The sequence below is a fragment of the Pimephales promelas genome, chromosome 23 (assembly GCF_988280905.1).
Source record: "Pimephales promelas chromosome 23, fPimPro1.hap1.1, whole genome shotgun sequence".
Classification (NCBI taxonomy): domain Eukaryota; kingdom Metazoa; phylum Chordata; class Actinopteri; order Cypriniformes; family Leuciscidae; genus Pimephales; species Pimephales promelas.
The window spans coordinates 6040932-6064532 of record NC_142791.1 but is presented as its reverse complement, the minus strand read 5'-3'; the positions used below and the strand labels follow the sequence as shown (position 1 = coordinate 6064532).

At 37.0% G+C, this 23601-nt stretch overlaps 1 protein-coding gene across 1 annotated transcript in view; it reads right to left on the bottom strand.

Annotated features, from left to right (window-relative positions):
* Window positions 1–19033, bottom strand: part of auts2a (activator of transcription and developmental regulator AUTS2 a) — a 348996-nt gene extending 329963 nt beyond the window's left edge. Inside the window, exon 1 of the mRNA XM_089126455.1 lies at window positions 18974–19033. The gene's annotated coding sequence lies outside the window, so the exon portion shown is untranslated. The remainder of the gene's footprint in view (window positions 1–18973) is intronic.
* Window positions 19034–23601: the final 4568 nt, after the last annotated feature.

The window sequence follows — 23601 nt, the reverse complement described above, 5'->3', positions numbered from 1 at the left end:
ATGATACATTACTTTCCGATATTATATCTTACAAAACACTCCAAATGTGATTTAGCATAGCATACGTTTCCATTGCATTGCCATCTGCGCTGATTATCAAAATAATGATAAACATTGTTCTGTATATATGGCCTTAAGACCTTCTAAAGTGTCTTTAAACGTTCCTATTACACTGCCTTTTGCACAGATTATGACAATGAAAACCATTGTGTGCTGTATTGCATGATTAATTGACTTATGCATTAAATGTGGATCAATTAGCCATTTGAGTTTTGCAGCAGCTAAACATTCTCTTTATTTCCAAAGAACATAGCCTTATTGACATGACAAATATTCAATATTCACATGCTAAATCACTGCATATAAGCAACATTGATTTCTTGATTTATTTAAAGTTTATAAGGCACATTGTCCCTTTATGTTCTCTCATCTGTCCAACCACAGTGTGATGACTCAGGCCTTATTGGCACCCACGAATCAGTGAAAACAATCCTGCAATTTACTGTGCAGTTACTAATCAGACTTAGTAATTGCACAGGCTATTAAATCTTAATTTGGCAACACATATGTTTTCAACCAGAACTTTGATCCAGCCAAAGAGCTGCAGCATTATTCTTATTCTTATATCAATCCACAATGCATTTTAAAATGTTTTATCATTCTATGAAACACTTGAAAATGTCACTGCTGCACAGCATAATCAAGCACTTGTTCCCCTTTAACATTTTCAATTCGTGCTAGTAGTGCTGTATTACCCTCAGGCTGTGCATTTCCCTCGAACACTATGCAGCTATTTGACAATTAGTAACTGCTATTAGGCAAAATGTACAATCAATTAAGCCTTCAAACCAGGGGCGTAGTAATGGGCCACCCACACCACTCACTGGCCCGCCCAGGCAAGTTTGATAAAAATACATTTTTAGTTTATTTTTATTATTCAAATGTATTTAAGAAAATATATCAATATATACCTGATTTATTGTTTACTGATGTGTATGTTTAATGTGTTTCCCGAATAAATTGGAATTGTTGAAACAAGTTATAGAAAGCCACCATCCGTAACGTTATAGAGTGCCGAAGTTATGACGCCACTTTCGGAAGTTAGTGGCACATTGGTTCCCTCGTTTCGAAAAGCTATGCATCTTCCCCATCTGTGAGCCTTCTTTACATTTGATAATCTTTATAAGTTAATCAAAAATGTATACATTTTGAAGCCTATAAAGTTTAAAAAAAAACCACAAGCAGGTTATAACTGGTGTGTTTTACGTCATAGATCAAAACGTGAAAATATTTAGAGGCTTTGTTCACCACAGACCTCATTACAGGCGATTTAGCAAAAACCCATTCAAAAAACCCATAGACTCTAGGGTGAGGGAACTGGAAGTGCTAAAATGCTAACTCACTTCCACGTTTTGGCCTACAAAGTGATGTCATAATGGAGCCGGCGCCACAATAATGGCTAAACAACTTTCTTTAATGTGCTATTTGAAAAAAAGCTAGTTGAGGAAGAAGACTGCCACTGCCTTCATCTACCCTATGCATTTTACCTTTACATTTACATTTACGCATTTGGCTGATACTTTTATCCAAAGCGACTTACACTGCATTTTCAAGGTACACATTTATACATTCTTATCAGTTCTTGCTTTCCCTGGAAATCGAACCCATGACCTTGGCATTCCAAGCGCCAACGCTTTACTGTTTGAGCTACAGAAAAGCTTTCTTTCATTATGTAACATGAACAGGTTTCCACTTTAGGACAACCCAGGGGTTACCTAACGCAACCCTGCTACCGTATCAAACCGCATGAAACCGGAGCCTAACTTTACTAATTCAAAATGTTTGTGCGGTCAAGAGAGGTACAGCTGGTGCTAGATGGAGAAAAATGCTCCCGGAGAGACTTTATGATAATCGAGGAAAACCATTCTGTGTTATATTCCAATATTTATCTATTTCTAATTATATTTTGATTGGGCCAGCAGTTATTAATGATAGGATGTGGATTGGCATCACTATTAAAAAGGGGGGGAAAAGGCATACTGTTCGTAATTGTATTCTGTTTTACACTGATTTCATGCAATAAAACATAAATGAGACCAATAAAATCAATGCAGACCAAGTTATTTCATAGGGTTAGGGACCCAAGAGGCTGGAAAAAAAATAAACAGTTTGGATATCTGATTTAGAGGTTTGGTTTAGTTTTTTTTTTTTTTTTTAAGGAATAACCAATATGAAATTCTCTGTGTAGAAGGAGCAATTCAGCTTAGCCTGAGTGATTTCATCCATGCGTTTAAATCCATATTTTACACATCCTGATAGAAAACACACAATCATTTACTCATGCCACATTCATGCCTCATTAAAAAGAGCACAATGCAACGCTTCAAGCAAGTATGACTCTGCACCACTTTCTACCATGTAAACTGTCAAGCATCAAGATATGGATTTTCTACAAGAGGTCCTGTAGTCCTGGAAATTCATTCAGCTAATACAGTGAAAAGACTGGGACGGTAAAATACGGGATATTTATAGTGTATCTAAAACTATGGAAGGAAGGACTTCTACTTAAAATCGCAGCATTCCACATCTCTATAAAATTGATTTTTAAAGCAACAATTGTCTCAGAGCATAACACGCATTGCTTAATTCATTCTCGTGCAATCAGGCCAATATTGTCCGCACCCCATCATTAACCAAATGCCTCATTTGCACTTTCATTAGCTATAAAGATTTTTCATTCTTTCTGGCACCTGATGGAGAGTCACTGTAACGATTCGCATGCTGTGTATCCATAGTGTTGTTATCGATGTTGTCTGAAATAACAGAGCAAGCTCTTCTATCTGCTCCCCGGGAGAGAAGGGATGTAACAGCTGTCTCCTTGACACCAGATGGGCGGGACTGATTTTTGTCGTCAATTTGTGGGTTTGTAATTAGTCAGTAAAACACTCTAAATGGGCTGATGAAAAAAAGCAGATAATCATTCTCTGAAATATTCAGATATTTATCCATTTCTAATGGTTTTTGATTCTGTCAGAAATTATTCATTAGGCTATATGATGTGGATTGGCATCACTATTACAAATACAAAAATAATAAAAACGGGGAGGGGGAGGGGATAGATATAGAGCTCCACGATTATTTTTGTTTAAGAGATCACAAATCGCCAACGATTCTGAATAGACTGAACAAAACCATGTCATTTATTAGAGGTTCTGACAAAATGTTAATAGCATTATAAAAAAAAAAATATTAAATTAATTTTGGATTACTTGTTTTTACGGTTGAAATGAATTAATTCAATGATTCATTGATTCAATGACTCACTTATAAAGACTCCAATTGTTCTGCATTTTTTAACAAACCTCTTAAAAGAGTAGTTCACTTTTCAAAAAAACTTTTGCTGATAATTTACTCACCCCCATGTCATCCAAGATGTCCATGTCTTTCTTTCTTCAGTCAAAAAGAAATTAAAGTTTTTGATGAAAACATTTCAGCATTTTTCTCCATATAATGGACCATATAATGGGCAAACGGTTCAAGGTCCAAAAGACAGTTTTAGTGCCAACTGCATACTGCTCAAAGGGCTTTAATCGATTCCAGACAATGAATAAGGGTCTTATCAAGCGAAACGATTGCTCATTTAAAAAAAAAAATAACAAAGTTTACGTTTTATAAGCTCAAATGGTCACCTTGCTCTGTTCTGTGATGCACGTTCGTGACTCTCCTGTTCGAACTCGTTCATCAAAATGAACGAATCTTTTTTATTCATTCATGAACCAAATGATTCGGAAAAAGATTCGTTCGTTTTGATGAAAGAGTTTAAACTGGAGAGTCACAAACGTGCGTCACAGAACAGAGCAAGGCGCTGCATGACACTGTAAAAACGCGTCATGGTTTTAAAATATTTTACACAAATTCCATAAAATAAAATGTTGTATTCTGAATTGCATACTGTCAAGTCAAATACACTTGGTCATTTTTGGCCAAAACACAACAAATTACTGTAAAAATACACATTTACAAAAAAAAAAATAATAATCCTACAGTACAGATCAGCATACTGTAATTCTCTCATCCAATATGTTGACCTTTTACATAATTCACTTTCTTGATCATATCTGAAATGTGTCAAAAATCCCTGACTGCATCATTTCAGAAAGCAAAGCAAATATGTCCTCTCAATTATGTCCACATTTCACTTTTTGGCATGTCTAGATCAATGTCAGCTATTTTTTTCTCCTTTTTGAGATGTTGTCATATTAGAAACACAGGCTTATAATTCTGCACTGATAACACACTCAGAACTCAGCATGGAGAATTGCACATGTATTACACTGCATCAACATATGTTTATATATAGTCGTGGATGTGCTTGCCTTTGGAAAGCTTGTTTATTTTTAGCCCTAATGCAGTCTTAACTGCAGAGCATAACACGTGAAAGTGAAGTAATTTATTCAACAGCCCCTATGGACAAAATTATTAACTCAAAGCATCAATGATGTTTAAGCAATGATAGCACGGGCTGTCAAACGATTAATCACATCCAAAATAAAAGTTTGTATTTACTTAATATATGTGGGTGCACTGTGTATAATTATTTGTATATATATATATATATATATATATATATATATATATAAATACACACACATGCATGTATATTTAAGAAAAAAAAATGATTTATATATAAAATAGTTATATTTATATACAATATAAAATAAATCTATATACAGTATGTATATATATATATATATGAAAATATTTCTTAAATATATACAAGCATGTGTGTGTATTTATATATATATAATAATTATACACAATGCACCCACATATATTGTGTACACACAAACTTTTATTTTGGATGCGATTAATCGCGATTAATCGTTCGACAGTCCTAAATTTACATAATACAGAATACTGATAGACCATTTACACAACATGCAAGGCCACTTGCTCTCTAACAGACGACTGGCATCTTTTAACAGAAGAACGGTCTATTTTTCAGACCTAGAAACATTTATTCCAAATCACTTGCTTATGAGAATACTGGAGGACACTTAATACAACATGGAATTATAGCAAAGGCTACTAAAACAGAGGAGCAACTAAAAGGATAATCTGTATGAGTATTCAGGAAAGACTGCTAAAATAAAATAAAATTGAAACCAAAGCCATAAAAGGGAATGAACAATTGCCCATCCTCTAAAGAAAAAAACTACTCAATTAGCTGCAGCTAAATAAAATTCCTCAAGAAGAAGTGACTCCCCTGCGGCCCATCAGCTCTGAATCATCCGGACACCTATCAAACACACTGCCAGTACAGCTGAAGTCTCTCTAGCCCAGAGGAAAACATCACATTGCAGAAAACTACAGGTTTACCACACTCTCACACACACAACAGCACTATTTAAAAGAGATTTTAAGAACCCATCTCTTGTAAAACCTTATGAAAAATAAAATAATCATTTACTAACCCGAACTAACCATTTAAAATCTGTCATTATGGTTTAAATGCCACTCACTCCTCTTGTTCTGCTCCCTGTATGCGCTGACAGTCACTGTAACACATGGACCTCTGCCAGCATATTATTACCAACTTTAACAGCCATCTGTGTCTCTGACTCAGGGAATGAGGTTTTGATAACTCCCCTGTCATTCCTTGTCATTCTCTCCACCGTGAGAAATGTATACAGTGTGTACTGTAGAGAAGTGTGATAAAATCTATCATTGCAGCATTCATATCAACACTGCAATATTTATTCTTACAGTTTTCAAAAACAGGTTTTACTTTTCAGCGGGCTGACAGCAAATGGTTATTTATGTGGATCAAACCACCCTTTTATGTCCCTTATACAAACAAGTCAAACTTCTTTTACTTTTGTTATTTGTACAAATAACTACAATCTATTGTCACTATGTCTGGAGTGGACTGTCTATATTCTGTCTGTATATTAAGAGAACACACATATATATACACACACACAGACATATATATATATATATATATATATATAAATTATTTTAGTGTAGTTTACATACAAGTAATTTTTTTTCTAAAAAAAAAATTGTGAGTAGTGCTTTCCCATGCAAAACTCACCAAAACTGGGTTGTCTCTAGGGCATTGCGATGTGGTGGTAGGATTAAATATGGGTTAAATGTAGAATACTTGTTTGGCAAAGAAGTTGTTTTAAATTTTTGAGTGTTTTTAATAGTAAAAAGATATAACATGTAATTTATATAGAACGGCTGACTGACAGACAGACAGACAGATAGAACAACACAACAATTGCCAGACATATAGATGGATGGATGTCATCCGTACAGTATGGTTTCACTGCCATTGCTATAGTATGTGGTTCTGGATCAAATATGATATCCTAGTTTGCCAAAGTCCATGTTTTAAATTTATTAGTGTTTTTAATAAAAACAGATTCAAGTCATTATTATAGAAGGGCTGACTGACTGACAGACAGAGAGGACAACAGAACAATTGACATACCTACAGAAGATAGTTGGATGGATGGTTAGAAAGATAGATGGAAAGTACTGATGAATAGCTGGCTGGCTCATAGCCATAGCCTTATATCAGTCGAATGGCTGTTGGGAGAGCACTGAGATATTATAAAAATAGCCGATATTAAGCAGACAGTATAATAATACTCTAATAATAAGAGTTAGATAACATGTAATTGCAAAGTCACTTGTTAGGAGAATGTCTAAAATGGAAATGAAGTGCTACCAAAAGTTCTGGCAGTACATGTTTAATGCTCATAAGGGGGTGGTGATGGCGCAGTGGATAAGACACATGCCTTTGGTGTGAGAGACTCGGGTCCGAATCCACTGCGAGACACCAATGTGTCCCTGAGCAAGACACTTAACCCCTAGTTGCTCCAGAGGCGTGCGACCTCTGACATAATATAGCAATCGTAAGTGACTTTGCATAAAAGCAGCAGCTAAATGTAACAATTTATTTCAGTAAAGATCTCCAACATGTTTTCTTGTCTAGAAATTTGAGTTGATGGGTGATCTATAAAAGCCTACCTTTGTTTCATTTATACAGAGTAAAAGATGAAAAGTTAAATGGGTAAAACAGCTTTCCTAAATCAGTGTCAAGGGTGAACGTGAAACAATCCGTGACCCTACTGTGCGGCTGTCATTCAGTGAATCAACTCTGCTCCATTACCTCCTGCACCATCCCGTCAACATTACAAAAACGCTTTTACTTCAAATGCATGTGTAAGGGTTTTCCTCACAGGGCTTTGGGAGGAATAAATGGAGGGGGGAGGATGGATTGTGGAAGAGAGGTAAAAGTGCTATGTTTTTCTTTCACCGTTTTATGGCATGAAAGGAAGTTCGCAACACGTCGCTTCCTGTCGTACATGCTGCACTGGGTCTGCTGTATGTCCAATAACAGAAGGGCCATTAGCTCAAAGCATGTGTCGGGGGGGGGGGTGCGCTCGCAAGCCAGTTGAAAGAGGCACAGATGAGCCGCCCAAAACTATCCCTCTTCCCTGGCACTGCGACATTCAGCCATCTGAATACACAATTTACATAGAGATATGTAAATACTGCATATTCTCTCAGCCCCAATCTTGAAAGCATGCGCGCACACATACCCGAACCAGGCTAATTGTCCCTTTTAACAGGCAAAATGAGAACAGTATCTCATTGTGCAGGCAGACGATGGAGAGAGAGAAATAGAAGGATCTCTCCGGAATAGGAGGCAGGGATATTTTCCAATTATTCAGCCTTTCTCTGCTATCCCAGAGGGCAAGCTCTGGAGCGCGAGAGAGGCAAAGAGAAAGTCGCACTCGTTTATTAGTATTAGGAGGCCTCTTCTGTTTTCCCCCCCCAGAACTGTGGTCCCAACACACAGTGGCAGAACACACACACACACACAGTGGCAAAGGGAAATAGAAGAACATTGGGGGGTTTAAGGTAATCAAAGAGGTATTATTATCCAAAAAGTATTTGAATATGCTAACTGTAAGTCACGTTTAAAATGTATGATATGAACACCATTTTTTAGATAAAACAATCAAACCAAGAGGCATTATAAAATTAAAAGAACAATAAGTCGTCACCTTTGTACAATACGGATTGATTCAAAGCGGCTTTACAGTAATAAACAGGAAAATAACGATTCAATGATGCAAACATCATTAAATTTGAGACAAATCCAAAGTCTGCTGTAAAGCAGCTCTAAAATGATAATAGAGTCATTATTGGGCTGAAGTCATATCAGTATTGATTCACTTCTGTTCAAAAGCTGTGTAAAATTAGTTCAATTCAGCTATAAAGCAGCTCAGCAGAAAATAGTGGCGTTATCAAGTTTTGTGCTCATCCAATAATGTAGTGCAGTCAAATCGATATTACTGAATATGAATCGTCTTTCAAACCCCATTGTCAACTTATAATCGAAGTATAAGACAAATAAAATAAAACAAAGAATTCTTACTGTTTCGTGTCTTGCAAAAGGCGGTTGCTAACAAACGGCTAAATGGGACTACAGGGACTGTCGATCACGCTGAACAGGTAAACTCAGTCTGCTTTTACAGCATATGCTTTTAATTGTGCTCTTACAAAGTATTCTAACTCAAACGTTCTGGGAAAATGTTTTTAGATAAAAAAACTGAATTGTCGGAAGCTCAGTGGTGGTGACATTGAATTTGTGGGACCGTGGTGTAATTCGTTTATTGCCTACCTTTAGCTTTTTACTTATGGTGACTGCATTTAGGCTTCTAAAGTTGTGATCATCTGTGATAATTATCTCGATGGACAAAACGTGAAAGTATCAAAAACTTTTGTTGATTACGGAGCTTGTTTTTGGCCTAAGGGAACCAGTCGAGGGCACCAGCGTGATGCTGACTGTTGATTGGCCTACAAAGTGACGTCATACCACCACTCTATTTTTTTTGGAGTCACTGTTTATAGACCTTATGTAGCCACGCCCCTTTTCAGCGCTGCGCTCGTTGTCTTTTGACTTCCGGTCTGTATTTTCACAGCAATCTTGCATAGGTATAAAAAAACTGCTCTTAAATAATTTCCTGGTCGACATTTGTTAAGACATCTGCTTTACAATGCTTATGATAAACATTTCAACGTTCATGATAACTTTTGTTAACTCAACAATAAGTAAATCCACTTCACCAGCTAATTACTCCTCAACAGCAATTGAGGAAGTTCAAAGACAATATTCTAAAGATGACGGCGCCCACGTTTCTCTGGTTCATACAGAGAGAGAAACTGTGAAAAAACTCAGTACAGTGCTAAAATGCGTCCGCAGCCTCAAACTCAAAGCTACATCACTGTCATTTATGATTTGGCAAAGTGTGACCTGCTTATAGCTTATTGCCATTGACACGCTAGCAGCCAGCTACTTGAATACCGAAGACCACATTGTTCGCATTCAGATTAGTGAACACAAAAAGTAGCCTATACAACATGCCGTTGACATTTCACTTTTCTTTAACAATCCTTTCATCCCATCACCATTAGTTTCTGTGCATCTTGGAAAGCATCCCAAGGCGTCGTCTAACTGACACACGACACACATGGGACCATTTAGCGTCAATATGAGACGCAGATGTATCTGGGCCAGAAGGCGCCTCCTAGTGGTCTAACCCTAACCCTACCCCAGACCCAGATAACGGAAGTGTGTTATATTGACGCTAAAGTGCGCCATGTGCGTCGGATTTAGACGCATTTTCAAAAGTGTCAGTATATGACGCCCTCGGTGGTGCTTTCAATATTGAGCATTTAAAAATAACAGGAATGAATGTGAATTAATCCTTCACACATGAAAGAAAAGGAAAACTAATATCTGTCAAGAAAATGCTGGACCCCTTCAGCCATGCTTGGAGGAGAGAAATACAATGAGAGGTGGTCTGTGCCCTGTACGGACTCATCTGACTGCACTCGGTGCCTTCTCTAACACTACATGTTGGCATTACTGTGATTATTACATTACCTCAATGACTCCAGCAGCTGCTGTACAAAGATGAAGCCATACATCAAACCTCCACACGCCTCACCAGACCTCCAGCTCACAGACATTGATTCCTTGATTTGATTCAGTTGGTCTGTCCATTTGCGGAACATTAACATTTTATACAGTAACAGTAACATTTCAAGGGGGGACTAATTTAGAAAATGTTTTATTTGCAGTGCACTCTATGGAACCTTTTTAACCTTTTTAGTAAAGAACCCTATGCTTCATATATAGAACCCCAATGAACCCTTTTTCGAAGAGTGTGTAGCAAATCACAGGATTTGGATGACATATTATCAATGTAGATGTTCTATATGCGAGTAGAAATTGAACTTGCCCGCATAATTTTAATACCTGAAATTGACTGAACTTTTATGCGTGCTGGACAAAGACAGGCTATTCAATTATTTCTTCATTTTCTAATGGCAGCCAACAAGACATCTATAAATAGAGACGGAAACTGAAACAGCGATAGGACAACAGAATAAACAAAGCACCTTGTGGGGAAGAAGTGACATCCCGATTCTTGATCATTTCAGCTGGTAAATAATTTTCCACAGAAAAACGTGCGTCTCTGTCATTGGCTTGTCAGGCCTATTGTCCTTGAGCGATGATGGTGCCTGCTTGCATGTCTGAGGAAAAAAAAATAAAAAACACCCATATCCACCCATATCACGATGAGAAACAAATTGCACTGTCGCTCTGAATGAATTGAGTGGACAGAAATCACAGGTTTTCACCACTAAACCTTTGACTGAGCTGCAGCAGTGAATTGCTTTGATACATGCCATAAATCCAGAAGTGGGATGGATTCTTGCATCCGGAAAAAAAAAAAAAAAAAATGGAGAGAAGACCGGCACATTTCTGCAGTAGTTTCCACCAAGAGTGCACTTTATGTGTGCGTGCCGAGGAGGAGTTCAGGAAGAGTCAGAGAATTACAGGCTATCATAGCCAAGTGGGTGTTAAATTATCCTTTCAGCGCATTTACACCATCACATGTTCCTCTGTGTGAGTGTGTGTGAGTGTGTGTGCCCCTAACCCAGCTGCATCTCCACTGTAATGAGCTTCACTGAAGATGGAGAGAGGGTGTGAAAGAAAGAGAAAATCTCTGTGTTATGTGAGGGAGAAGAGTGATAGCACAACACGGTGTCAATAAGGTTTTTCAAATTTTAACGGCCAATTTGTTACTATGACAAGAGTTTATAATTTGTAAATTAAAAATTTAAAATATATTATATATATATATTTTTTTAAATAATAGTAATACAAAAATATGACAATAAGAAACAGTTGTGATTGTGAACATGTATTTTAATTACAGATTTATTACTCTGGCGAGTCTCTACACTGTCTAGATGGCCGAACTGTTGGAGATGGGCAGATAGCGTGTGACAATGACTACATTTCCCAGTATTCCTTCTGTTCATCACCTGCACTCATCCCACCTACTTTATACATAAGTTATTTACAAATTATATTTCTTAAATAAACAAATTAATAATAAAAAAAATAACTTGATGAAAATGTCTATTCCAATACAATACACTTTGGCTATACTAATGCTGAATGGACAATGTATATAATTTCTTTTATATAATTATTTCTATAAGAATTTATAAAAAAACAAATAAACATTTAATATTTCACCTTACTGTCACTTTATAATCTTTTTCAATGCAATATACTTTAAATAAAGCTGTTGACTGTATGTGGGAGAAAGAAGAAAGAGTGCAAGTATAACACTTGTTTGTTTGTACATTAACACCTCTGTGTTCACTGTTGGCTCCCCTTGCATCATGCAACAGGGCTCTGTGTGTGAGCATTTCTTAAAGTCCTGTCCAACAAACCGAGTAGGATGTTGCTGCAAAGGAAAGATGAACCCAGCAAAGAATGATCTCTTAGAACAAAGAAACAGAATATGCAGGCTAAAGTTGAGAGGATTTAAGCCAGATAAAATGCCAGTGAAATAATATAACATAAAGGTGTATCACATAATATTTTGAGTTTCTGATGATTAAATCAATCTCCTTCATTGTATTAACTCAATTTTTCCATGTCAATGAACTTAAAATTTTGAGGCAACCAGGTTACTTATTTTTTTTAGTTTAAGTTAAACCAACAATATTTTTTTTACAGGAAAATAAGTAAAAGTAATCAGCACTGTAAACATTATTTTCAAGATTTGTTATCACAACATATTTTCTTTTGTCAAATCAACTTTACAATAATTTATTTAGTTGAGATAACTTATTATTTTGAGTTTCTGGTGGTTAAATTAATCTCCTTCATGGTATTAACTCACTTTTTCCAGTTCAATCAACTTAAAATTTTAAGACAACCCAGGTTAATTACTTTAAGTTAAACCAACATTTTTTTTTACAGTGTAGTAATCACAACATTTTTTCTTTTGTCAAATCAACTTAAATAATTTAATTAGTTCAGATAACATATAATTCTGAGTTTCTAATGGTTAAATTAATCTCCTTCATTGTATTAACTCACTTTTTCCAGTTCAATGAACTTAAAATTTTAAAGCAACTTAACTTTTAATTAACTTTTAAGCTTACTTTTCTAAGTTAAACCATCAATATTTTTTTTACAGTGAGATGGTTACTTTGTGTTTTCAGGCAGACAGAAGTGCTATAGACTTGTGCTATAAACCTGTGTTGGCATGGATGTTATTGGATTTTGATTAACTTCTGTGATTTGACACCAGAATACAAAGCCTGAGGAAATCCATGAAAACCATGTTTGTGCAAAGATGAGGAAAAATGTAATGCATGAATGTTGAAGCAACTCTTATGGGTCATTTTCACTCACTTTCAGAACTCTTATCTATGACAACATAACCGCTTTTCCTTTTGTGTGGTATTATCAATAAGCAATTTAAAAATAACATACTTTTATCCCTTTCTCCACAGCCTTGATTTTTTTTTTTTTAAGATGGCCAAACCAGCCAACAAAGCTGTTTAATTCATACTGCGGTAATGAACTGAAAAATTGATTCAATTTTCATAATGGTTTTCAATGACCCCACAAAAGAATTTCACTTCTGTTATATGGTCATATTAAACCGCTCAGCTTTTAATGCTGTCATAAATTAACAATTTAAGATGATGGTCTGACATAAGTGAGAGCAAACTATAAAGTTCAAAAGCAAAAACATATGGCTACCTGAAATTTAATGTGCATTCATAAGATAAATGAAGCAGAGACTTAAAGCGGGACAGTGGCCTTTAAGAATAATTGGAGGATACTGCTCGTATAATTTTAAGCTTTTGGCATTTAAAATGAAGCTCCTCGCTAGTACGTTATATCAATATTTTTAGTATGGAAGGAGTCCTCAAATATTTTAACTATGAAACTGTTTAAAATTTGGAGGGTAATAAACATCAAAACATGTTAGTTATTTCATTACAGGCAAAGCGGTGTTTGTCTTATAAAACCTTAAGGTGAGAAACTTAACCTCCAGCCAGTATAAAGGGTGCCCTTAAAAAGACGGCAGTCACATTTGTGTCGGCTCTCATTTGAAGCATGGGACACATCTGAAAGCTTTTATTGTTATCTTTTAAAAGGCCATTGTCCTCTCTCTCCAGGCCTCCATCAGCACTATAAAAATGACAGCAAGTCGACGTTACAGAGATTTAGGGCAGACGCAGCGGGCTAGGTTTGCCTTCTTCCCCTCTAATGAGTACAGTTTGTAGTCTCAAAGCTCTGGGCACATGAAGGCTCTGATAATGAGAGAAACGGCCTCTGGGGAAATCCTGTCTCACACAGTGTCATTCAGGTCTGCCTTGTGCATTTCCAAGCTCTGTTCTCTGAGGGCACAGTTCAGATTACTGTATTTTTTTTATAGACTTTTGGTGGTGTTTGCTAAGGCAAGCATCAGGGTTAGTTTACTCAGGGTTTAGGATTGGAATAAACCCCTAACATAAAGTATTGAACTTTAATGCAACTCAAACCACACAGACATGCATCACTGAACAGAGCTAGTACTTTTCTAAGTGATTGGATGTTAGCCAATAAATCAGGTCGCATTCATTTAGCGCTTATTACAATATAGAGTGTATTAAAGCATGCAACAAATATTGCTTTTGCTGTACAGCAGCTCTAGAAGAAAGTCATTTATAGCTTAAGTTTTTGATTGATTCATGTACGTTGTAAAAATCATTTGTTGTTAGCTTAGGGGCCGATTACACGACCGTTTTCAACTGAAAACAGGAAACTTTTAATGCCGTTCATTTACATAACACCACCTCTGGCCTGAGAAGGCAAATTTTGCAGTAGGTTTCACAGGTACACGCTTTTGAACGTGATGCCATTATCATCTCCAAACAAACTTCAAAAACGTGAATCTGTTAAAACTGTGACACGCGTGCACATGCGTTTTACGTGTGTTTGTATACATATGTGCGCATAATCTTTCTCTACAAAAGTGACATTGCCAATTACTTGTCTGGCAAATCGGTCAAATAATAAAACAAAAAAACATCATAGACTTACATTGAAAGACATGAAATGGGCTCTTTTGACTTGGGCTGCGTTTGACTTAACTTTTAGACATACTCAAGAACTTATGCGTTCAACTTCGTCAAGTGGATGAGACAGACCCTCAACCCCTCGATTTTGACAGAGAGAGCAAGTCTACTCATATATGATCCATACCCCCAGTCCGTTCTCATCCCAAGGCATCATCTAACTGACGCTAAAGGTTGCCATGGATTTAGACGTATGGTCACAAGTGTCAATTAGATGATGCCCTAGGATGAGCATCATCTAACTGACGCTAAAGGTTGCCATGTGCGTCGGATTTAGACGCATGGTCAAAAGTGTCAGTTAGATGACGCCCTAGGATGAGAATGCATTAATATACCACAATGCAACATGATTGTGACATCATAACAGCAACTCGCTAGGCATGCTCCATAGCAGATTCCAAGTGATCAAGAGCTTAGGGCGTTCCATTTAAACTCATTACTTCTGCCAGTAGTGGACACTCATGCAATGTAAGCGATAACAAACTGTATACTTGAGTGAATGAAATGAAGGGGAAGTTAGCAAGGGAAGGGCATAAAAAGTGGACTTAAATGCAGCTTTGGACCAGCAAGCAACCACTTCCTAGAATATCCTCAAACACAGGGAAAAACCCCTCTTTGCATCTGCCGCAAAAATATGCAAATCATAAATAAAAATGTTTCTTTTGTATCATCATGGTGTAAAAAATTAACAAAGCAAAGCTAAAATAAACTAAACTAAGCCAAAACAGAATAAAAAAATAGTAAATTAAAAATTTATAAAAATAAAAAAATACTTTGGCCTACTCCGTTTTTGTGTGTGCTCAGATCCCTCAAGCCTGAACACCAAACTCCAGTTACTGTAATCAGCAACCCTCTGTCCAAGTTGCATTCAAAGGTCCTCAGAGGTCAAGCTTCAAGACAGGGAGATTGTTAAATTGGCTGCTCCTTCAAGACACAGAAGGAATGACACACAATCTCAGCCACCCTGCAGATTCAGGAAGGTTAAAGGAAACATAATGAGTGGTAACAGTGGAAGCCAAAATCGCTTATAGATAGTATTTTTTTTTTTATTGGTGCTTTAATTCAATGCCTGGTCTTTAACAACGCAACAAAGCCATTTTTGATATTTATGAATATCACCAATTTGGTTGCAAATTCTGTTGTGTAATAAAGTCTTTAAAATGTATCTTACAGTACTCAAGGAATATTTTGGTCCACCTCTGAGACAGGCACTCATTAGTAAGGGCACTGAAATGAAAGAATAGCACCTCTCTCTATCTCTTCTCTTACAATGATCATTAGTGGAGCACAATAGAGGAGGAGAGCAGAATTGGTACTGAGTCGTGAGCTGTCACAACAATGCCAAAAGCAACTCTCTACTCTGAGACCATCGCCTGCTAAACCAGTAAGGGTGCAAAAATGTCCCGAGAGAGGAGACCAGTGGCCTCATTTATAAAATGTTGCATTGAAACCAGCCCACATTTGATATTACGATGATTTCTCAAATGTGCATACAGTACGTCTGATTCAGAGAATGAACCTCTCTTGCATATTTGAAATGTATAAATTGTAAAAAATCTTGAAATTGTGCGCAGCTAAATGGTTTTCAGATGTCCGCCTTGTAAATGCCCTATAATTAATGTTATTAGCATTAAAAAAGGGTACCAGTCAAAATCTAACTGCCATAGCTTGATTCAAATGGTGAGCTTGTAATAATGTTTTTTAAAGGATTAGTTCACTTTTAAAAAAAACTTTTGCTGATAATTTACTCACCCCCATGTCATCCAAGATGTCCTTGTCTTTCTTTCTTCAGTCGAAAAGAAATTAAGGTTTTTGATGAAAACATTCCAGGATTTTTCTCCATATAATGGACTTCAATGGGAACCAAACGGTTCAAGGTCCAAAAGACAGTTTCAGTGCAAACTGTTCAAAGGGCTTTAAACGATTCCAGACGATGAATAAGAGTCTTATCAAGCGAAATGATCGCTCATTTAAAAAAAAAAAAAATCAAAGTTTAAGTTGTATAAGCTGTGATGCGCGTTTGTGACTCTCCTGTTTGAAGTCGTTCATCAAAATGAACAAATCTTTTCCCGAGTCAAATTGTTCATTTCATTTGTTGAATGAACCAAATGACACACAAAAAAAGATTCGTTCATTTTGAGTTTGCATCAGAGTTTCCTTTCTTTAATTTTAGCTGATTATTTAACTTCAATGTTCTCCTTAAGTTTGCTTTACGAAAATAAGGCAATAGGTTTCTATTCGCAACACCAGTGGACAAACAAGGCAAGCCAATTTCTCTGGTCCTTCCAGTCAACATTTGAAATGTTCCTATAAAGTCTCATCTCCAAACTGTAATAGAAATGCTGTCTCAAAATCTCATTTGACACGCGATTCAATGCAGTTGTACGCTGACAAATGGACAAGCCGATCAGATTTGGTGACAGACGGATTTTTCCTCCCTTATAGCTTTGATTTCATTTCACGGAGCTGAATGAAATGTGAGTCAGACGCTTGAACATCATCTATCACAATTCAGTATGTCAACGGCAGCCTGACACAAATTCTCATTTGTTTGATGGCCACGAGCAAATGCATTCAATTAGTTTCATTGAATGGTGGGGCTGACTCTCTGCCTCTCACAAGCTGGGCTGTCTGTGCGACAGTCTCTCACAATGGTTATAAGACCATTCCTTCCTGCCCTTTTTTATGTCAGGCTTTGAATCAGACATCAGCCTACTCTTTTGAAGATCTTTGAGACACATTCACATAAACGGTACTACCACTTTTTCAAACAGTATTTCAGGAAAAACTTATTCAGTTAAATATAAATGCACAGAGAAACTTAATGACAGACATCTGGACATAATCTGTAACCAAATAGACTAACTAGGATGCAATCAAGACAAAACTGAACTGAAGCACAAGAAACAAACACATAGGAATCAAACTAACACTAAACACAACATAATTCTAAAAATAATATAATTCAACCTGGTCGTATATTTGCACAAATAACACATGTAAAATATAGCTGCAAGCAGCCATTACGGGGTCAAGCGCAAAAGCAGACGACAAGACATGCCAATATGGCTGGGAGTTTTAAACCAACTGCAGCAAGGAGCAATTAAAGACATTAAAAAAATTAATTTAGGCAAAATGGCTTAAATAACATACACAGTAACCTATACAATTATTTAATGGTTTATCACTTTCGACCAATAGGTGGCGAAGTTATGAAATCGATGTAATGTCATCAGAGTGTGGTGACAATGAAACATACAAAGTTTGCTGTCAAAATGTGAAGGCATTGCAGAGATAAAGCCTGAATAGTCATTTTGGCAGCATGCATCAACTTTGAGGCTGTGGTATACGAAAAAGGTTTTGTCTGTCGTCATTAAATCCAAAGTTTTTAGTCAGCACGGTCTGGAGATGACATGATTCGATTTTGGTGAAAAACGTATCAATGGTCTGGGAGAAGTTTGAAAAAGTAGGTATTGAATAAAAATCAAGATGGCGGACAGGAAGTTAAGCCAAATACGGCAAACTTGGTATCTATGTTCTTGGGGTGACCGAAGGAATCTATTAAGACCAGTGATTTCATTAGGCAGAAAATTCAAAATTTATTAGCATCTTTTGGGGAATTTCATTATAACTTTGACCAAAAGGTGGTGCGGTCTAAAAATCTGAGTCAGTGCAGCAGGCGTAATGATTACACAAACTTAGTCCCGGTCACGTTGGGAGCTGGGGACTATTTTCAGGCGCTGTGTCATATCATTACGCCTGCTGCACTCATGGTACGGCAGTAAAGTTTCTTGATTATTATGCAGGAACGATCGTATAGTCCCTAGCCATATCATCCTAGAAAAATCGCAACATAACATTTTCCATCGGTCTTAGTGCACAATGTAACTATAGAAGAGTCAAGTTTTAAACAGGAAAAATATCGAAACACTTTGGTCATTTTTTTCTGAGAAATGCAAATGGTCTTATCCACTTCAATGATGTATGCTAAGCTATGCTAAAAGTGGTACCGCCAGAACCGGAGATCAGCTGAACGGATTCAAAAACGGTAAAACTCTGGGGGGAGTTGTAAAATGAGCCTATTTCCAAAAAAAGTGGAGTATCCCTTTAAAGAGTGAAATGATTTAGAGGCTTGATGGTAAATTAAATCCAACGAAGTATGACCGTAGTCCAACATATAGCCCTCACGTCAAGAAAGCATGGTATGGTAATCCAATAGAAAAATGAAGCTATCTCCAACCATGAGCCTCGTAATACTCAAATGTGGGTCAATCCCAAACAGGACCACAAAGTTTGCACAAATATTTCATCAGATACTGAAAAGTCCTTCTACAAAACGCCTCCTGTTAATTATCGGCATTAAAGCCACTATATTCAATAAGCACAAAAAAAATAATCTTTCACCAATCGTAAACTTCAACATATACATATACATTTTACTTACAGTTGAGCATGAAACAGAAAGTCTCCCAACCAGGACTTTGTTTGAACAAGAAGGTCAGCCATGATAATTTCTTCCACTGCTCACCTGGCTCTTTATCTAAGCACATAGGTCTCACTAACACCCCTAGTGGTGAGGAGTGTAATGGCAGTTAAGAAAATAAGTAACTGACAGGTGTCTGTTACACAAGCTACTGCACATTCATACATGGTTTGAAATCCTATTCAAATCGCAATTCAGGAAATTCTGCTCTGATCGGATTTCGCATCATTTGTGTCACTTTCTCACACCACGTAAAACTTGTCAGACGCTCTTTTAGGAAACTTGCTGAGTCGCTACAGAAACAAGGTTGTGATGTTGCGAATTGTCGGTCGAGCAATAAATTACAATACAATGGAGACATGTATTGAGACCGGTGTTGTGCCAAATTATTACCCCCGTTGTTGAGGCAGCTACCTGGTTACTTAATCCTAACCCCACCCCTAATCCTAAACTGGGGACTCAGGAGGGTAATTCAGGGTAATTCCGCTGCCTCAGAAGACACAGTAATTCAGTGCGGTAGCTAGTACATATTTTCATGTTGTAAATAAGACACCATTGGTCTTGAAAACCCCTCCGCATTGCTGTTGTTGTTTTTTAGCATATGCCTATGCAACGTCAATGACATAGAAAGTGCCACGGGACACACAAATCTTAAGTGAACCATTGCGGTACACAGCGTTTGGTCCCTTTTCTGCACATATACCCCAGTAAACTCTAGATGACCCAGGAAATGTCCCTGTGGAACACCACCATCATATCTATAATTTATGAAATGGTTGTGTTGGGATGTTACTGCAGGATTTATGGAAAAGGTATTATTTAGAGCATATATTGTTCATGCGTGTTAAAACACCTGCTGTCTTTTATTCTCATGTTTCCCTCACAGTATCATTTACACACTCACTGTGATATTTTGACTTTCAAGCAGTTTAATGGAAATGCTGACGCAAACCAGTTCCCTGAGAGATGAGTAAAACAAAACTTTATTCCAACTGGGGTTGGAACACAAAGAGAGCAACAGCCTCGATTTTAGCTCAAAGCCTTTAACTACAGGACAAAGTGGAAATGTAGTCTCGGCCGTAATCTTGAAAGAGTGATTAAGAATGTTTTGTGTCGGCGGTACTCGACAGAAAGGTTCCTTGGTGAGTGATGCTTGGCTGGGCTTTACACAGACCCCTAATCACACTCATCCATCTGGCCTTTCATAATTCCCTGATTTATCACAATATTGCAATAAGGTTCTTAAGCTCTCATTTTCCAGTCAAAGCAAGAGCCATAATTTAATTTCTCCTCTGCAAGGAGTTCATTTACGGCATTTGGGATGAACGTTTATCCTGTTGACACGGCTGGAGCAGAAATACTGTATGCTCACCTTGCTTAGCTTTAGCAGGTGCTGTTGTGTGCATGTTCTCAGTCAGAAATGAGCTTAAATCCTTAACATACAGATCTCTTGACAGTGTTTTACATGTAGAGGTACAAAATGTTAGAACATGGACAACATATGCCTACATGCATGCATTATTTAATGGCAGCAGCGCGCAATCTGCTGTCAGGCATCACTGTTATATAACTTGGCTTTTCTTAAAAGAGATGCTTCATTTGTGCCAGAAGAAGCTGCATCACCTCTGATGTTGGGTCCAGCACTGATATCTGCACATCACTTGAAAACACATTAGTCTTCAGTGTCACATGATCCTTAGGAGCTGATTTTGTGCTCAAGAGTCATTTTTTATCAATGTTGAAAACAGTTGTTCTGCTTAAAAAGAGTTTTGGCATATCACCCATCATCCATATACTCTTGCATAAAAAGTTACCATGTGCAATGGGACTTCTCCTAGTGTACACCCTTGGCATCCTTTGGAGGTTTAATCTTGACCTACAGATAGCCCTCTATGGGGGATTAAATCTTAACACAGTGATAATCTCACCCACCAACCAAAAAGCAATTCTACTAATCTGGTGTACACATGGTACCCACTGCCACTCTTGCTGTCATTAACGTCTTACTTCAGACTTTGTTTCTCTGTTTTCCAGGAAATCCTGGATAAGCCTCTTGATACTTAAAAAAAAGCCTCAGAGATATGTAAGACTGTGAACACACACACCGAGACGCACAGATTTAAGCCTGAGTGAAAGAAATAAGAGCATATTCTGTGGAAAGATATCCCCTGATATCACACCTCAATTAGAAAGTAATCTCATCCTATCCTATTAGACTTTGATGGTCAGCTTTTTGCACTGAAATGGATTGTGGGATTGAACAGCATGGTTTATTGTCCTCTATATACTGTGTGAAAGAGGGTGGACCTACCAAGCCTACATTTCAAACCAGGTCAATTATTCCATATTGAGGAAAAATGAAAACATAATATAACTGGAAAGCAGAGGGTGTGAATATGAAGAAAGGGGGATGAAAGACAAAATATATTTTTAAAATTCAATCCATCCAAACATACATATGTATTTTTGAAAGAACGTTGGTATAGACATTTTAAAAAGTATTACAATATGAAACTATTCTCTAGTTAGATATATTTAATATTATTCTTCCAATGCAAGGCTGAATTTTCAGCATCATTACTCTAGTCTTCTGTGTCAGATGATCCTTTAGAATTCATTCTGATTGTCACTTACTGCTCTGAGACAAGATGATTGAGGATCCAAATGCAGTTGTATTGAAAAGGTAATCTACAATCGAAAGTCGAAAACAGACAAGAGGTCAGAGCACAGTAAATCAGTCCAATCAAACAAACAAATCCAGAGGTTGAGACAGGAACAGGAAAACCAGGATACAGACAGATATCAAAATCCAGGAACATGGAAAACAGAGGAAAAAGCTCAGAGGTGCATTGTAAACAACAAACAAGACGTTGCAGAGAATGAATGTGAAAACCAGGCTTATGGGGTAAGTTAAACAAGGTAAAGACATACAGGTGAATTTGATCATGGCTGATTAGTCTAGGCAAAGGATTATGGGAAATGTAGTTTGTGGATGTGTGGTGATTGTCCCGGTTGGAGTGCCCTCTGATGGTTATCCCGGGTACTCTCACTGGTGACATGCTGATTTGGTGCTCAAGAAACAATTCTTATTTTTATCAATGCTGAAAACTGTTGTGCTGCTTAATATTTTTTAGTTATTATATTCATATTAAATGTTAATATTTAACATTTCACGATTTTTTTTTGAAAATAGAAAGTTTAAAAGAACAGCATTTATTTGAATTCATTTTTTTATATAATATAAAAGTTTTTTACTGACATTTACTGAAATTTTTTGATCAATTTAACGCATTCTTGCCGGATAAAAGAATCAATATAAAATCTCTCTGACCTATAAAATATTTATCTACTCTCTTTTATAGTACTATAGTATTGAAAGAGTGCTGCTAAAATCCAAATGGGAATTCTTATACAAGCTGCTGCTGATTGGCTTCATTTCCGTTTCTCCCCCACACAAACTGTGCTGCGTAGTGCATTACAATTAACAGAACAAAAAAAAAAAAATATTCCTGTAATATCCTCAGGAGGCATTTTCATTTGTTTAGAAAGAACAGTTTGTAATATTGTAAAGTATTTCAGAATTACAACCAAAAACCAGTGGGGAAAAAAAGCCCTGAAATGACTGATCAACGGACTGGACTGGATCAACGGTTTGCCGTTTTGAAATCAACTCTCCAAGGCTCCAAGAAACTGGAAAATATTTGGTAAAATAATAATGAGAGGATTTTTCTCAGTTCACACAGACCCAAGGGATTGACAATACTCTTAAACTGAACATGTTGTGATGTCTTAAACAGAAAGGCTTGATGAAAATTACTGCTGATGTAGGGACCAGCATTATCCAGCTTGTGTCTATTGCTGATTTAAACAAGCATAACTCCTCTCGGTCTGTGCTATCAGACGTAAAGCACCTGTCTGGAAGATGTTGCAGAAAGAGCCTATTGTGTACTCCAGTCACGCTGGGAGGGTCACACTGGGTCAGTCGGCTGAGAGATGAGTGCCGGAGTGGGTCAAATGAGAGTGGAGTCTCTGGCTAAACCAGGAAGTCCAGAGCGTCTATGTCTTGACCTGCAGACTATCACAGTGAAACAGTCAATGCAGGCTAAACCCTATGACACATCCACCAGGAGAGCAATGTTAATAAAAATGATGTAATAATACAAATAATAATCTTAAATTTACATAAGACATGCCAATTAAGACATAATAAATAAGACTAGATTTTAAATATGATTATGCACTATTTCTGCACTCATTTGGTCATTTGATCTTCAGTTAAATCACCCTCGAAAATCTCATTTAACAAACAGCATAGATACAATTTGGTATGAAACAAATTATTTAAACATTACAATGATAATTACAAAACGCTTATTTCTCTGAGAATTGGGACTATAATGACAAGCATTATCATTGAAACATGCACGCACAGCATGCAGGAACAGAATAAGCTATTGTAACAAGGGAGGTGTGCACTATATATCCATGTCTTCCTACAAATATGAGACGGAACCCTTCATTAAGGTAATTATGTGGTGTCTAATATTCTCTGATTGTTAAAGAGAAGAAAAGGCCCTGGCTCTTATGTG